Source organism: Leptopilina heterotoma, unplaced genomic scaffold, assembly GCF_015476425.1.
Source record: "Leptopilina heterotoma isolate Lh14 unplaced genomic scaffold, ASM1547642v1 Lhet_76, whole genome shotgun sequence".
In the NCBI taxonomy this organism is placed as follows: Eukaryota; Metazoa; Arthropoda; class Insecta; order Hymenoptera; family Figitidae; genus Leptopilina; species Leptopilina heterotoma.
Window position 1 is genome coordinate 261,124 of NW_025111175.1, and position 15,237 is coordinate 276,360.

At 24.4% G+C, this 15,237-nt stretch overlaps 1 protein-coding gene across 3 annotated transcripts in view; it reads left to right on the forward strand.

The window, feature by feature from the left end:
- Positions 1–15,237, forward strand: part of LOC122510847 (polypyrimidine tract-binding protein 1) — a 319,096-nt gene that overhangs the window by 45,591 nt on the left and 258,268 nt on the right. The window lies entirely within an intron of this gene.

Below are 15,237 nucleotides of genomic sequence, written 5' to 3' on the forward strand. Positions count from 1 at the left end.
TATTTTTCTTGGTACCACTTACTGCAACTACTATTAATTTTGTTACCAATTTTTGCAACTAGTAAAATTTTTGGTTCTATTGCAACTACTATTATTTTTGGTACCATTTGTTGTAACTTGTAACTAATATTTTTTTTGGTACCAATTAATTCAACTAGAAATATTATTGGTACCAAGTACTTCAACTAGTATTATTTTTGGTACCATTTCTTGTAACTACTATTATTTTTTATTTTAACTAATGCAACGAGTATTATTGTTTCTGGTACCAACTAATACAAGTATTATTAATTTTGGTACCATTCCTTGTAGGTACTATTATTTTTGGTACCAAGTACTTCACCTAGTGTTTGTTTGGTACCATTTACTGTAATTAATATTAATTTCGTTACCACTTTTAGCAACTAGTAAAATTTTTGGTTCTATTGAACTACTATTATTTATGGTACCATTGCAACTATTTTTTTTCTGTACCAGTTACTGTAAATAGTATTAATTCCGTTACTACTTTTTGCAGCTAGTAAAATTTTTGGTTTCAATTGCAATTACTATTATTTTTGGTACCATTGTAACTAGTTGGTACCATAAATTGTAACTACAATTGCTAGTTGATACCATAAATTGTAATTACAATTGTTAGTTGGTACCATAAATTGTAATTACAATTGTTAGTTGGTACCATGAATTGTAACTACAATTATTAATTGGTACCATTGACTGTATCCAAAAATATGGTTTGGTACCATTAATTGCAACTATAATTTTTGGTACCATTTATTGCAACTATAATTTTCGGTACCATTAATTGCAACCATAATTATTGGTATAATTAATAGTAACCACAGTAATCAGTACAGTCAATTGTATCGAAACTTATTTCTACCATTTTCAAATACTATCAGTAGCTGGTACCAAAAGTAAAAATAACAATTACCTCTAAATTCTGACCTATTAGTACCTTTTTTCCCTTTTTTCCTTTTTTTCTCTTTTCTCTCTGTCTCTTTCTTTCTATTTTTTTTTATTTTTTGCTGAGTGAAGACACATTTTTTTCTTTCACCACAATAAATCATTTTTCCAGCATTTTTCTTTTCTTGGGTCAACGTGGCCTGGATTTGTCAAACTTTAGTCGTCTTCAGACAACACTCCTCTGGGAACTGAGAACAAGGAAAGACGCACACACACATATATATACACTTTTCTACAAATTTTAATCCTACCTCTTCAGAGAATGCACGAGCTCATTTTCTAGAAATGCATTATACTGTAGGTACTTTTTTCTCTCCTTTTTTTGTCACGTTGAAAGCTCGTGGGCAGAAAAAAAAATCAAAGAAACTTTCGAGTCAATATGAAATTTTAACTTGAAAATTTTTTATCTCTATTTTGAAATTTTTTTTATTTCTATTCTCATATTTTTTTTAATATTTGCTAGATAATTTTTTTAATTCTTTAATTAATTGCATTATTTAATTGACAATTGAAAAGAAAAATAGAGAACTTTTTTTTTATTTTTAAAGTAAATGGATTAAAATTGAACTACAGGAAAAATGCTTTCAATCAAATTGACTCTATCAATCAAAAAATGTATGAAAAAAATATTGTAATGTTTAAATTTTTTTTCAAAAAATCCGTTTCAATACTTTTACAATTTTTTAGGGGGTGGGAATTTTTTTTTTTTACCCTTCAACAATACTCGAATTTGATTTTATTATATTTGTTCCTTTTGGAGCAAAACAAATTTTTCCCCTATCAAAAAAAAAAAAAAAAAAAATCGAAAAAAACTCAGAAAACTAGGATTAAAAAAATGTATTAATACCGACTTTGAAAACTTATAAATTTCATGACAATCATGTAACGAAGAAAAAATCTTGATAAAAAGTTTTTCAAGTTAAAAATTCTGCAGAAATCCTTATTACATCAGAATCAGTACAAAAAAAAGAAGGGAAAAAAAAACTTTTTTTTTTCCACGTGGTTCACGAGAGTCGACAAGAATCCCTCATAAAAAAGTTTTTTTCAAACCATTCCTCCTCTTCGTTTCTTTTTCCCTCACTGATTTTAAATTTTCCACTTCGAATGTCTCAAGTCTGCCGACAATTTTTATTTCCAACCCCACCATCTCTCAATTAATACACGACGAAAGAGTCGGTCACACCCAAAGGCAGACCACCGCAGAGTTGAGATCAAATTACAACAAATTTAAATTAAGGAAACTTGAATTCATCAAAAAAAAAAAAAAAAAAAAAGAAATGAAGAAGAAAAAAAGGAATATTTTTCCTAAAAGTCAAACGAACGTAGATTCTAGACAACGTTTCTTGGAATGTTCGTTTATGTTCGTTTAAATTCTTAAAGAAAGTTAAAAAAGGATTTTTGCTCCTAATTAAAAATAATTTTTACTTGTTAACAAAAATAAATAATTTACTGGTTTGAAATTTTTAACTAGTAGTACTAAAAATTTAATTGATAGTCGATATAATAATAGGTTTATTTCAAATACAAAAATATTGCGAGTAGTATAAATATTGATACTATTTTTTTGCAACTAGTAATATTTTTGTTAACATTCGTTGATTTTTTTTTGTACCACTTTCTATAATTAGAATTAATTTTTTTCCCCACTTTTTGCAACAAGTGTTATTTCTGCTTCTATTGCAACAACAATTTTTTTTTTGGTACCATTAATTTCAATTATTATCTACTATTGCAACTAGTATTATTATTGGTACCAAGTACTTCAACTAGTATTATTTTTGGTACCATTCATTGGAACTATTAGTTTTTTTAAATTACTTACTGTACCTAGTATTAATTTTTTTTTCACTTTTTGCAAGTAGCATAATTTTTGGTACCACAGAAACAATGATTATTTTCGATGCCATTCCTTGTAACTACTATTATTTTTAGTACCAAGTACTTCATCTAATATTCTTTTTTGGTACCAATTAATGCAACTAGAATTATTATTGGTACCAAGTTCTTAAACTAGTATTATTTTTGGTAACATTCCTTGTAACTACTATTATTTTTGGTGCCAAATACTTCACCTAGTATTTTTTTTGGTACCAACTAATGCAACTAGTATTATTATTTTTGGTACCATTTGTTTCAATTAATATCAACTATTGCAACTGTTATTATTATTGATACCAAGTACTTGAAATAGTATTATTTTTGGTACCATTCCTTGTATCTACTATTATTTTTGGTATTAACTAATGCAACAAGTATTATTTTTTTTGGTACCAAGAACTTCAACTAGTATTATTTCTGGTACCATTCCTTGTATCTACTATTATTTTTGGTATTAACTAATGCAACTAGTATTATTATTTTTGATACTATTCATTTCAATTATTATCAACTATTGCAACTATTATTATTATTATTATTGGTACCAAGTACTTCAAATAGTATTATTTTTGGTACCATTCCTTGTAACTACTATTATTTTTGGTATCAACTAATGCAACGAGTAGTATTGTTTTTGGTAGCAACTAATGCAACCATTATTAATTTTGGTTCCATTCCTTGTAACTACTATTATTGCTGGTACCAAGTACTTCACCTAGTATTTTTTTGGTACCAACTAATGAAACTAGAATTATTATTGGTACCAAGTACTTCAACTAGTATTTTTTTTGGTACCATTCCTTGTAATTACTTTTATTTTTGCTACCAAGTACTTCACCTAGTAATATTTTTGGTACCATTAATTTCAGTTATTATCAATTACTTCAACTAACATTATTTTTGGTACCAAGTTCTTCACCTAGTATTATTTTTTGGTACCAACTAGAATTATTATTGGTACCAAGAACTTCAACTTGTATTATTTTTAGTACCATTTTTTGTAACTACTATTACTTCTGGTACCACTATTATTTTTTTGGTTCCACCTAATACTAATGGAATTATTTTTGGTACCATTTCTTGAAACTTTTAATATTTCTGGTACCATTCGTTGGAACTATTATTGATTTTTGCCCCAACTATTGCAACAAACTATTATTTTTGTTACCAATTATACTTCAACTTGGTATTATTTCTTGGAACTGTAATTATTATGTTTGGTACCATCTAAAATAGTGATTAATATAAATAACAATGTTCACCAATTATTGATATTCATATTTGTTTTTAAGATTTCTACTTTTTAAATTTCGTTATTAAAATTCAAATTTTAAAATTCAAATTTTGAAATTCCAGTATAAAAGCGTAGAATTAAAACCTATTTTTTGCGTAATTAATAATAGATACACGTATTTTAATTTAATGCACACAAAGCAAGGCGAAATTGTGTTTAGAGCTTACGCTCTGCTTCTCGATACGCCACGAATAGGATACGAATTATCGTTTTGAGAAAATTTTGCTCTTAAGAGTCTAATGATTACATTTCAGTTGCCGAATGGTTAATTATCATCATTATCGTTTGGCCCCGGTGTTGTTTTGTGGAAGGGAAGACGAGAGAGAGAGAGAGAGAGAGAGGGCAGAGAGGAAAGATATAGGTTCATGGTTTTGGTTGCCAGTGGTTTTCGTTGAAGGAATAGAGAAATTCCGTTGGCGAAAATCTCGGGTTGCGGGTGCGGTTTGAGTGCAAAAGCTCTGGCCGCCGGTGAAATGACGTGCTGAAAATGCCTCTGGGCAAAGAGAGAGCGAGAGAGGGAGAGAGAGGGTGCTTGCATTGTTTCGATCTAGTGGCCATGGTCATTAACCCTCTCTCATATATTCTCTCGCCCTTAAGACCCTTTCTCTTCTCTCTTCTATTCCTTCGTTCTCGTTCAGGAACCTCGTTCCACGTAATAACTACGCGTGGTGCATTATACGCCGATACACCTCGACACTCGTATCTATATACATATATACCGCTCGCCTATTTGCAATAAAATTGTGGCTCTTAATCCCGAATCTATGTTTTAGAAGCTATAGACTCTCGTTCCAAATTGGAAATTCCTTCGTGTCCCGTTTTTGCCCCATTGAAAATTGTGTTGTATTATCGAATTTATTCTGTAGTCTCTCGGCGGTTGTCAGTTTTTTTCTTTTTTTGTTTTTGTATTCTTCTTTTTATTTTTCCTATTTTTTTTATTTTTTTCCTTTTATTGTTATTTTTTTCTTTATTATTATTTTTCTCCTTATTATTATTTTTCTCTTTATTATTTTTATTCCCTTTATTATTATTATTCCCTTTATTATTATTTTTCCTCTTATTATTAGAATTTTAGTCAATTTGAGGTAATTTTTTCTTCTTGCGAATTTTATTCAGTTTTTGTACATTTTCTCGTTTCTAAAATTTTTTTTCTTCAATTTGAGAATATTTTTGCATTTTTAGAATTTTTTTCTTCTTCTTTTGTAGATATTTTAGTTTGAGAATTTTCATTTTGAGAAAATTTCTTCTTTTCAAGAATATTTTCCATCCGTTCTGTTAGATGAAAATGTTTTTTCAATTTGAAATAATTCTTTTCGAGGATATTTTTTGTTTCAACAATAAAATTTTTGAATTTCGAGAATATTTTTCTGTTTGAAGAAAACAAAATTTTTTCATTTTGAGAATATTTTGCCTTTTTTTTTTTTGTTGGTTGAGAATATTTTTTCAATTTGAGAAAATTCTTTTTCTTTTTTTGAATAAATTTTTCCTTTACAAGCATATTTTTCGTTTCAGAAATAAAAATTTTTCATTTCGACAATAAAATTTTTCTATTTTGAGAATTTTCACTTTGAGAAAATTTCTTCTTTTCGCAAATATTTTTTGCTTCAAGAACAAAATTTTTTTATTTCAAGAATATTTTTCCATTCTTTCTGTTAGATGAAAATGTTTTTTCAATTTGAGATAATTTTTTTTGAGGAAAAAGATATTTTTTGTTTCAACAATAAAAGTTTTTAATTTCGAGGAAAACAAAATTTTTTCATTTTGAGATCATTTTGCCTTCTTTTTTGTTGGTTGAGAATATTTTTTCAATTTGAGAAAATTCTTTTTCCTTTTTTAAATCAATTTTTCCTTTACGAGCATATTTTTCGTTTCAGGAATAAAATTTTTTTATTTCGAGAATATTTTCGGTTTCGAGAATAAGATTTTTCTATTTTGAGAATATTTTTTCATTTCAAGAATAAGATTTTTTCACCTTGAATATATTTTTTTGTTTCAAAAATAAAATTTTTTAATTTTGAGAATATTTTTTCGTTTTGAGAATTTTCTGTCGTTTCTAGTACAATTTTTCAAAAATATTCAAGAATATTTTTTTCTTTTTGCGATTAACTCAATTTTTTCATTTCGATATTTTTTCGTTTCAAGAATAAGAATTCTCTTCACCTTAAAAGAATAATTTTTTGTTTCGAGAATTAAATTTTTGTTTATAGTTTTAGATTATTTTTACGTTTTGAAAAATTTTTTTCTTAACGGCAATAAAATTCTTTTTCTAGAATATTTTTCCTTCTTTTTTATTGGTTGAGAATATTTTTTTAAATTGAGAAAATTCTTTTCTTTTTTTGAATATACATTTTTCCTTCTCGAGAGTATTTTTTATTTCAAAAATAAAAATTTTTTCTTCTTGAGACTTTTTTTTCTTTTCGAGAATATTTTCTTCTTGCGTGAATACTTTTTTTCCTTCGAGAATACAGGAAAAAGTAACTTATTTTACCGCATTTATAATAGTTAACGAAAAATTGAATTTTTCTCTAAAGATAAATTCTCTTCAAATTTTATGAATATAATAGACATGAATATTATTTTACTGAAAAGAAAATAATAATGCCGGAAGATTCAGACACCTGAATGATTTCATAACTTCCGCGAGTGTTAAATAATTTCCGAATGTGGGTGTGCAACACTTGCTTGTATTTAATTTATGTTCAGTTGAATTCATAATATTCCTCTTCGATATTTTTTCCATTGTCACTTATACACTAAAAATTCTTATTTATTATTTAATTTAAAATTATTTATTATCCTATTTATTATAATTATAGTATTGAAAGTATTTAGTATGGGATTTAGTTAAAACTAGTAGTTAATATTAAGTACATAATTATTAAAATGAATAGTTAATTAATCAATTACATTAACTACTTTAATTTAGGTAATTATTTATTTAATTCTTTATTTAATTATTTAATAGTAAGAAATTACATATATGAAAAATATAAATAATAAATTCTAAGTGCTTTGATAGTACAAAACAATTAATTTAAAACTTAATAATGTGAAATATCTAATTATCATAAAACAAATATAAAATTCAATCGCTAATTAACATAAAACGTAAATAATACTAAATATCTCATGAACGCGCAGCATAAATAGTATTAAATATCTAATTAACATAAAACTTGAATAATAGTAATTAAATAGTAATAATGATAGTAATTAACATGAAGCATAAGTAATATTAAATACCTAATTAACATGAAGCATAACATAATATTAAAAACCTAATTAATATGAAGCATAAATAACATTAAATACTTAACTAACGTAAAACAAATAATAAAAATAGCTAATTAACAAAAAACACATTTAATATTAACCAGATTATTAGTTGTAAATATAAGCATATAATTAGTTAATAAAAATATAAAAGTAAGTAAAAATACCTAATAGTAAAATCTATTAACCCAACAAGGAAATTATGTCAATGATAATGAGCCCCGATATTGATTTTGATTGATCCTTATAAGCTTATATGTACCATAATTTTGTTTGGAAAAAGAAATGAAATTCTTTTTATCGTCAAGTGTAGAGAGAGAGAGAGAGTGACGTCACATCTCTCGAGAAGGGAGTTGCTTTTAATTAGTGTTCGCACCAAAACCCAGGGTGCCAAGACCAAAACAGGATTTTCGATTAAATTATTAATTAACGTTCTCCTAGAAATACCACATCATACAGGCGCGTACATGCGATTTATAGGAAGACTTCGACGCTATGTATGAGAGAGAGAGAGAGACTGCGAGTTGTGAAAAGAGGGTGGGGGGAAGGTAGAACTCTAGAGAAAGAGAGAGAGAGAGAGAGAGATGCTTCCTACGTCAAAGTCTATAGATACCTATGTACTTTTTGAACATAATCAGTGCGCGGTTGATACAGCCAACATCCGCGACATAAACGAGAATAGAACATGCGAGACGGTATACATTATACAATCTATACCACCTACATACTGGAGGTATACTTGTTTGATCAGTTTATTTTCCCATCGCTTAAAACGTTTATAACTGAACAATAGCTTTTGAATATGTGTGGAAAATCTTTTTCAAAAAAATTTCTCTCTTTTCTACGACGCATCATAATAATTCGCGAAAAACTTGCACTTAATAGTGTGGGTGGTAGTATTTTACTATTTCTGCCTCCAAATGCGTTCTTCTTTCAATTCTTTTCTTATTTTTGTATTTTTCTATTATTTATTTTCTATTTTTAACTCTCTATTCTTTTTTTTGTTTACTTTCTTCTTTGATCTTTAATTTTTTTATTTTCTGTTTTCATTTATTTTTAATTTTCTTCTATTCTATATCTTTTAAATTTGTTATTCATTATTTATTTTGTGCTTTAAATTTTCTATTCTTTACTATTTGTTATTTATTTTGTGTTTTAAATTTTCTATTCTTTACTATTTGTTATTTATTTTGTGTTTTTAATTCTCTATTCTTTACTATTTGTTTTCTATTTTTTTATTCATTTTCAGTTTTTATTTTTTTATTCTTCTTTTTATTTTTATTCCTTCTTACTATTTTTGTTAATTTTTTTATTTTCCATTTTTATTTTTCTGTTAATTGCTTTGTTATTTACTTTCTACTTTAATTTCTGCAAATTAAATTATTTATTTCTATTTTTTTCCCTATATTTTTATTGTTCATTTTTAGGGTTGCCACCTGGAAATGTCAGAGAATTTTATAAACTTTGAAAAAAGGTTTAAATAAGTCAGGGAATTTTGATCGAAATTCTGGAAAATTGTTTTTTTCTAAAGTTATTGTGTTTATTCTTGAAATCTAATTGAAGCAATTACAAATGATTGGAGAAATTCAACTATTTTTAAAAGTATTAAAATTCTTCTCAGGAATTCAATTATTTTCAAAATTATTAAAATTCTTCTCCGAAATTGAATTATTTTCAAAAGTATATTAAAATTCTTCTCCGAAATTCAATTATTTTCAAAAATTTTAATAAAGTTCTTGGCAAAATTTCAATTATTTTCAAAAATTTTCCTCAATTCAATGATTTTTAATATCTACTATTTTAATAAAATTTTCTAAAAGAATTCAATTATTCAAAAAAAATTTAATAAAATTCTACGCCAACGTTTAATTATTTTCATAAAATAATAAAAATTTTGCAGGATTTCAATTATTTACCAATTTTTGTTATAAATTTCTTCGCAATTATTCAATTATTTTCATAAATTATAAAATTTTTACAGGGATTCAATTATTTTCGTAAATAATAAAATTCTTTTTAGGAATTCAAATTATTTTCGTAAATAATAAAATTCTTTTTAGGAATTCAAATTATTTTCGTAAATAATAAAATTCTTTTTAGGAATTCAATTATTTTCATAAATAATGAAATTCGTTGTAAAATTTCAATTATTTTTAATACAATTTCAACTGAATTCCTCAAAAAATGTAATTATTCATAAAAATTATTTTTTTTTTATAAAAATTATATTTTTTTCATAAAAATTCTAGTTTTTTTTTATAAAAATTCTAGTTGAATTTTGAAATAAAAATTAATTTTAAAATGTATTTTAGTTGAAATTTTAGATTATAATTGAATATTAAAATCAAAATTATATTTTGATTATTTTAAAATTAAAAATCAAATTTTTAGAAATAATTGAATTTTGAAAAGGTTTCAAATTAATATCTTTGAAAATCTGAATTTTTTCTGTATTTTAAACTAACAATTCTGTGGAATTAATTTTTTCGAAAAAGTACAATTGAATTTCTTTTCCGAATTATTTCAAGTTTTTTTTTCGAAATATTTCATTGAAAAATTTGTGAATAATTGAAATTTTTGAAAAATTGAATTCTATCAAATGAATTTTAATCAAATTTCTCGAAAAATGTAATTATTCTTAAAAATTTTATTAAAATTTATCAAAGAAATTACAATTATTTTAAAAACCTTTACCTATATTTTCAATTCATTTTTCATTCAATTTCTTTAAAGAATTAAATTATTTTCAAAAATTTGAATGAAATTCTTTGTAACAATTCAATTTCTTTCAAAATAATTTTAATAACATTTTTCGTGGAAATTTAAATAATTTCAAAAAAATTTGTCAAAATTCAATTATTTTAAATGTTTACTATTTTTACTATATTATTACAATTATTTTCAATACAATTTTCATCAAATTTTTGATTTTTCTATGTTTATAAATTTTCCCTTCTGACTTTTCCATTTATTTTCTATTCTAACTTTTATATTTTTATTATTTATTTTCTATTCTGATTTTTGTATTTTTTATTCATTTTCTGTTTTGATTTTTTCATTCTTTTTCATTCTTTTTTATTCTTTATTTTACTTTTGTTTATTTTGTTTATTATTTATTTATTATTTATTTTCTATTGTTATTTTTCTGTTGCTTTGTTATTTACTTTCTACTCTCATTTCATCAAATTAGATTATTTATTTCTATTTAGTTTTACCTATTTTTTTATTCTTTCTATAATTTAGTTTTTATTTTGATTTTTTAATTATTTTCTATTTGTCATTATTATGTTTTATTAATATTAATTTTCTAATTTGAATTTTCCATTTTTTATTATTAATTATAATTAATAATAGAAAATAGAAAATAAAAATTAAAGAAAAGAAAATAGAAAATTAAAAAAAGAAAATAGAAATTTTGAAAAAGGAAAAGAAAAAATTAAAAATAGAAATTTAAAATAGAAAATAATTATTACCGGTTTTTAATTTTTCTATAATAAAATTCACACAACATTTGTAAACATTAAACAACGAATTAGAAAAAAACAAATTTGCAGAAATTTTCTTCTACCCTATAATTAATTTTTTCTTAATCACAATTTTCTGAAAAAAAATATTTATTTCTCTCACTCATTTTGACACGCTGTCAATTGTCAATATCAATTCCAATTATTGCCTTTTTTCAAATTACTGATAAATACTTTTGTTTATCGCACAAAGTGAGAATATTTTCTTTCCATCATTATAATTACGTATGTAAATTGCAATATTTCTTTTTATGAAACAATTAACATTCTATTTCCTAGGAGTTTATAATATTTATTTAATTGTCGCAAATCACTGCCAGCAATGTTTTGCATCTAAATTCATGTTTTTCCCAACAATAATTATTGGTTGTGAAAATCATTACCAGTTATTGTACAAGTATTAATTAATAATTGACAGTTACAATTAGTTTTATAGAAACAATAACTGGTAGTTTTAACAACCTGTATTTTTAATAATTGGTAATTAAAATATTTGGTAGTATTTATATTTAATAATTAGCTGAAATAGTTAGCTGAAATAGTCGGTAGTATTTAAAATCACTTGTTGAATATTCTGTAGTTCCAATAATTACTAATTAGTAATTAAAATTGCTACTGAAAATATTTTTTTTTAATTTTCCAACTATAACTTGTAGATAAAATAACGAGAAGTTTAATAAAAAAAAAATTTTATCAACTAACAAGTTAAATAAAAATTGCTTATCGTAACAAACTCATATTAAATGATATCAAAATACAAAACTCTAAAATTGTTAATAGTTCAAAAACCATAACAGTTATGGGATTTTTTGCTTTTTCATCACCTAATGGCAATTACAAATGTTAGTTACGATGAATAAGAAAGTTTTTGCGATTGTTACACAACAACTATTGAGAGTGAAATAAAAGCAATGCTTTTCTCACATCAGCTTAAATTCCCGCCACTTTATAATATATCGCGAAAACAGACGAAATAGTAAATGTTGTGTGTCGAGTGAAAAGAGCAATTGAGTTGAAATCACATTGAAAGCGGGGGTTAAAGGGGGGTTAAAGTTTTGAAACAATCGAACAATACAATTGTTGGAATGAATCGTTTATTGGGTTTTGGACTGGAAACCTTGGGCAGTACACCCTCTCATGCCCGGTGATTTCATCATAAAGTCGAACCATTAAGGAGAGATCGTGTAGCAGTCGCGAGTCATAAAGTAGTTGCACTACGGTTCTAAAAGCAACCTTTACAATCCAACGAGCTTAATTGGTTTGACAGCGCTTCAGGCAGTTTCTCATATATATATATATATACATACACTCTCACTTACCTTTTCATACGTTGTTCGCCTTCTGTTTTCTACGATGACGTTATTTTTTTTTTCCTTTTTTTTTTGCGCGTTGAGAAAGAAAAAGGCGTAAAGCTTTATGGGAAAGCCACAAGTTTTAAGAGAATGCGTCAAAAAAAAAGGAATGAAGAGAAAGGAAAAAAGGAACTATTACTTAATCTTGCCGCAAGTTTTAAAGCTTTCTTCTCTCTCATTTCATCTCTTTTTACTATCAAATATCGTTATTTTATTTTATGACTTTATAAGTTTGTTGAAACCTCATTTTCTTTGATATTTTATGGTATTCAATATCAGTTTTGTTGCCAATTTTTTTTTTTTTTAGGTTTTTGCCTTTTGTTTTTTTCACAACTTTGAAACAATATTTTTTTTCATTTTGCCAAAAATTCATCAATAAAGTTCCAATTTTTTGAAAATATTTTCTCTGATGAAAACTATTTTGGAAAATGATATTTGAAAAAATTTTTCAATTATTTTATTTCATATAAATTTAGTCTCTTGTGTTTTATTCTTTTTACACATTTTTATTATTTGTCTATATTTATTATTTTTATTATTTTTAAATTCTATTTTTATTATTTTTATTGTGAAAAAGAATGGAATAGAAAACAAATTAAAAATCTCTTGTCATTTATCTAAATTTTTATTATTTTACTATTTTAAATTTTTACAGTAAAAAAAGAGAAATAACCAACAAAGTAAAAAAATAAATATAATCTCTTCACTTTTTTATTTGTTCCCACATTTTTATATTTCTGTGTTAAAAAAAAAGAAGAAAAAAATTGAGAGAGTAGAAAAAAGCAAAATTCAATACGTGGCGAAAATTGAAAGAAATAAATGTAAAAAATCGAAACACTTTTAATTACGAAAAATAAAATTTATTTGCAAATGGAAAAATTTAAAGTTTCAAGCTATTTTCCTTTGTGAAATTAATTTTAATTCATCAATAAACGTCTTCTTGAAAACTTTAAATAAACGATAAATGCCGATGGCAGTTTCCGTGGAAAACTCTCTTTCTCTCTCTCTCTTGGATTTCTATTCCCAATTTAATTAATAATCCAAGTCTTACCGTCACGTCCGCTTCAATGCCATTTATCTTTTGCGAATCAGAAAAAAAGGAGTATAAGGGGATTCGATTAATTGTTCGAGTAATTGTTCCTCAGGGCAGATAAATGACTTTCTCGACCTGTGTCTCTTCTATTTATGATTAAAAACAGGAATTTTCAATTTTATGTACTCAAAAAAAAAAAAAAATTTCAACCTTGCAAAATTAATAATTCTTCTTATAAATACGATTTTTCATTGTCTAATTTTTTTCATTCTTTTTAATTCTATTCAAATAAAATTTTCCTGTTTTTATAATTTTTCCTTTTGCCTCGAAATTTTCTTCAATAATTTGTAGATAAAATAAATGTTTTTGTTGAAAAAAAAAAATAAAATTTGAAAAATGAATTTTTTTTTTAATGAGATAAAATATAGATAGTTTTTTTTTCCTTTTTCTCTTGGTTTGAAAAAAGTTTGAAAAAATTTTTGGCCTGAGGTTAAACTATTATGGAATTACGGAGATACTTGCTTGTAAATTCCCGACAGTTTAAGTTCTGTATTATAGTTGCTTGACCCAACTTTCCTACTTGATTAGACATTTGTGACAAGAACAAGAGCAAACATGTTTTCGCTGACGTTAATTATACACAGGGTCAGAAATGTTGTGGGGAATTTCTAACATATTTTATGAAAAGCAGCCGACAGAGCATCACTTGCTCTAATTAAATTATCTGTTTACATTTTCGTGAAAATGTTTTTATATATAAATATAAACATTTGTTTTTATTTTCAATTTTTCTGATTTCAAAAATTTCGTTTGGAAATAGTTTGGAGGAATAAATTTTTTTACCACTTTTTTTTCCTTATCGAAAATTTTTTTTCAATAGTAATTGTATTTTTAATATTTTATCAATTAATATAACCTAATGAAAGTATTTTATTATTTAATAAAAAAAAAATAATTGAAAAAATATTTTACGTGTATATTTTTTTTATTTCGAAAAAAGATTAATAAATTTATAAAATGTATAAAATAGCGTTAAATAAATAGAAATAGAAAATATATAAAAATATTTATATAAATTTTGTAAAATGTCGGTACACGAAATGATTCTTGACCCGATAAAATTGATGTTAGTAATTGTTGTAATTAGTTTTAGCTCACTCCCCTTGAGGACTTTCGAATTTTAAGGCGTTGTTAATTTATTTAAATCTTGTAATTAAATCTTAAAAGTTGTGGATTTTCTTGTTCGCAAAACTCCAACGTTGCATCAGTTGGTAATTAAATTATACTTTAATTTGAAGAAAAGTGAATTGTACACTTTTACTGTCATTAATCTCATGTTTATTCACTGAAAATTTAAATTTAATTTCAATTTATTCACTAATTCACTAAATAATTTTCTTTTTGCTAAAATAAATTTAATAATTTTACGATATAATTTGGAGAATTTTAAAGAAATAACAAATTATTGCAGAAATTCAATTTTATTATCAAAAGTAATAAAATTCTTCGCAAAAATTCAATTGTGTTGAAATTTTTTTTTAAAAATTCTCGTCAAGAATTCAATTATTTTCAAAATTAATAAAATTCTTCGCAGAAATTGAATTACTTTCAAAAATTTTAATAAAATTCTTGGCAGAATTCCAATTACTTTTAATACAATCTTTATCAAATTTCTCGAAAAATGAAATTATTCTTAAAAAATTTATTAATTTATTTTAAGAAACATTCAATTATTCAAAAAAATTATTTATTTTTGTATTTAAATAATTGAATTCTTGTAGAACTTTCTAATAAGAAGTGATAAATTTCTGTTTTACAGAATTTTAGTTCAAAATTCCAAAAATAATTGAATTTTACAAATAATTGCAGAAATTCAATTATATTCAAAAATTTAAACTTCTCTTCAAAATTTCAATT